Genomic DNA, 3,614 nt, shown 5'->3' with positions numbered 1-3,614 from the left:
GATAGAAATAATTTTATTTGTGGCCTTACCATCCTGGGAAACGAAACCTTGGGAGCCCTCGGGGCAATAACCAAGGAATTGTCTCAGCTGCGGTTGTTTGCCATGCGGAACCAGTATGCTCTTGACTATCTTCTAGCCCGTGAGGGTGGGGCATGCGCCATAGTGCCGGGCAAGCGTATCATGGAAGTTCAAGACCTAACCACTAACATCATTAAATTTATGGATCGCATACGGGATCACCTGGACGGAATGCAGGACCCTGGCTCTTGGGGTAACTGGGGATTTGGAGGTTGGAAGGACTGATTGATAAATATGGCCATGTATTTAGCAGTGGCACTCGGCTGCATCTTTGTGGGCCTGGTCATCCTTAAATGCGTCATTGGTAGAATGCGGGGTGCACTGGCACAGATAGACGCCCCTAGAATCTTGGTTGTTAGGATCCAGGAGGGTGCAGCGGATGAAGGGGGGCTGCAACAGGAATTGGAAATGCAGTGAGGAATCTTTTAGATGAGGGGCCGTAGCTACGGATTGAATAGATAGGTTATCATGAAATGATAAAAGGAGGGAATGACGAATGTGGTATAAAATAGTTAGTTTAAATATTAGTTACAGTAATGTAGATGTAGGCCAGTTTAATTCTAGTGAGTTCACAAAGGACAAAGGATTTCAGCAAGCATGGCAAGGAAGGGGGGGGGGTCTGGTAGAGGAGGGGAAAATGATGTTGGTTAACAAGAGGCCCCGGGTGAAGGAATGAGAAGTGAGCCAATGGATGTTATCTATCTTGACTTCCAAAAGGCCTTTGATAAGGTGCCTCACGGGAGACTGCTGAGTAAAATAAGGGCCCATGGTATTCGAGGCAACTAACATGGATTGACGATTGGCTGTCAGGCAGAAGGCAGAGAGTTGGGATAAAAAGTTCTTTTTCGCAATGGCAACCGGTGACGAGTGGTGTCCCGCAGGGTTCAGTGTTGGTGCCACAGCTGTTCTCTTTATATATTAACGATCTAGATGACGGGACTGGGGGCATTCTGGCTAAGTTTGCCGATGATACAAAGATAGTTGGAGGGGCAGGTAGTATGGAGGAGGTGGGGATGGATGCAGAAAGATTTAGACAGTTTAGGAGAGTGATCCAAGAAATGGCTGATGAAATTCAACGTGGGCAAGTGTGAGGTCTTGCACTTTGGAAAAAAGAATAGAGGCATGGACTATTTTCCAAACGGTGACAAAATTCATAATGCTGAAGTGCAAAGGGATTTGGGAGTTCTAGTCCAGGATTCTCTAAAGGTAAACTTGGAGGTTGAGTCCGTAATTAAGAAAGCAAATGCAATGTTGTCATTCATCTCAAGAGGCTTGGAATATAAAAGCAGGGATGTACTTCTGAAGCTTTATAAAGCATTAGTTAGGCCTCATTTAGAATACTGTGAGCAATTTTGGGCCCCACACCTCAGGAAGGACATACTGGCACTGGAGTGGGTCCAGCGGAGATTCACACGGATGATCCCAGGAATGGTAGGCCTAACATACGATGAACGTCTGAGGATCCTGGAATTATATTCATTGGAGTTTAGGAGGTTGAGGGGAGATCTAATAGAAACTTACAAGATAATGAATGGCTTAGATAGGGTGGATGTAGGGAAGTTGTTTCCATTAGCAGGGGAGACTAGGACCCGGGGGCACAGGCTTAGAATAAAAGGTAGTCACTTTAGAACAGAGATGAGGAGAAATGTCTTCAGCCAGAGAGTGGTGGGTCTGTGGAATTCATTGTCACAGAGGGCGGTGGAGGCCAGGACGTTGAGTGTCTTTAAGACAGAAGTTGATAAATTCTTGATTTCTCGAGGAATTAAGGGCTATGGAGAGAGAGCGGGTAAATGGAGTTGAAATCAGCCATGATTGAATGGTGGAGTGGACTCGATGGGCTGAATGGCCTTACTTCCGCGCCTATGTCTTATGGTCTTATGGTCTTATGGAAAAGTGAGCCAATTAGGATGTATGGCCATGTCAGGAGGGGTATAGGATGACCTATGGGAATCTGTATGTGGACCGTGATGCCATCCGAATGTATTTGCAGAGATCCCTTTGTCTCGGACCTCATTCGTTTCCAAGGGGACCAGGAGACTGGTTCTGTGTTCTGTTTCCCTGTGAAGCGAGTCAGACTTACAAGTTGGTTAAAAATAAATAATACTATGCCTACAAATCCATATCGCGTTTTATTGAGGCCAGACTGACGGGTAAAGAATTCTACATTTGTCAAAAGCTGTGATCACCAATGTTCCTGTATTGGAGAAATATTGCAGTATTTATTCACATGGGCTAAACATTAGCTCACCGATCCTAACTCTTGGCCGCGTGCCCTAATGGATAAGGCGTCTGACTTCGGTGACTCTTAGTGATGTTATCAGAAGATTGCAGGTTCGAGTCCTGCCGTGGTCGTTTTGCACAGAAATCCGGTGGAACTTGCTGACAGCCGAGTTTTCCCTCCTCAGCTCAAACTTCCACCTGTCCACCTGTCAAGGTTGGGGTTTTTTGGAATGTAATTTCTTGTAACTTTGTTCATTCAATTGTCTCTCATCTTAGTATTTTGTTTAGCCCCGAATGAATCCACAATATCTGTCTGATTTGAATAAACTGTAGAATAAATTATTCTGTATCAATCAGTTCAATACAATTCTGTGGAGGAAATTCGAATGCCCTCAGGAAGATGGATAGAGTCATAGATGTTTACAGCATGAAAACAGGCCGTTCGGCCCAGCTTGATCATGCCGCCCAGTTTCTATCACTAAGCTAGTCCCACTTGCCCGTGTTTGGCCCATATCCCCCACTTATCCACCCTGCCATGTAACTGTCCAACTGATTTTTAAAGGATTTGCTTCTGCACTCTTTCTAGTTCAACAATATCCTTGCTATAATAGGGTGAGCATAACTGAACACAGTCCTCCATGTGTGGTCTTACCAATGTCTTGTACAACTTCAACATGACGTCCCAACTCCTGTATTCAATATTCTGACCAATAAAACCTAGCATGCTGAAAGCCCTCTTCGCCATTCTGTCCGACTACAACTCTATCTTCAAGGAGCTATGGACCTGTACTCCTTGATCTTTTTGTTCTATAACTCTACCCAACTCCCTACTATTAATGGAGCGAGTCCAGCTCTGATTGGATCAACCAAAATGCATCACCCCGCATTTATCCAAATTAAGCACCATTTGCCATTCATTGGCCCACTGGCACAAGATGTTACTAATGAGCTGAATCAACTGTTTTTTGTCCAGAGGGATGAAAGATTATGTCTCTGGATTGGAAATCCAGAGGCCTGAACTAATCTTTGGGACATGGAAGAAATCCCACCATTCAAATTCACCATTTAAGAGATTTACAGGGGGATTGACAGGGTGGGTGCTGAGAGGTTGTTTCTTCATGTGGGAGAGTCTCGGACCAGAGGGAATGATCTCAGAGTAAGGGGCTGTAGCCACCTGGGTTGGCCACTTCCCGACTTAAAATGGAGAATCGCGAAGACTGAAGGGAAATTCAGCTAACACAGGCAAACACTAGCAAATACAGCAATCATGTGTATTGAAACCAGTAAGAAACCAGAAAGCACTGAAACAGCAGCCA

The 3,614-nt window shown here is 45.0% G+C and overlaps 1 non-coding gene across 1 annotated transcript; it reads left to right on the top strand.

Annotated features, from left to right (window-relative positions):
* The first annotated feature begins 2,340 nt into the window (after positions 1-2,340).
* Positions 2,341-2,430, top strand: trnar-ucg (transfer RNA arginine (anticodon UCG)). The gene is given in 2 exon segments: positions 2,341-2,377; positions 2,395-2,430. It is a non-coding gene; the product is annotated as a tRNA-Arg (tRNA).
* The last annotated feature ends 1,184 nt before the right edge of the window (positions 2,431-3,614 follow it).

The sequence above is a fragment of the Scyliorhinus torazame genome, chromosome 24 (genome assembly GCF_047496885.1).
Source record: "Scyliorhinus torazame isolate Kashiwa2021f chromosome 24, sScyTor2.1, whole genome shotgun sequence".
Lineage (NCBI taxonomy): Eukaryota > Metazoa > Chordata > Chondrichthyes > Carcharhiniformes > Scyliorhinidae > Scyliorhinus > Scyliorhinus torazame.
This window is presented reverse-complemented; position numbering and strand designations above follow the sequence as displayed.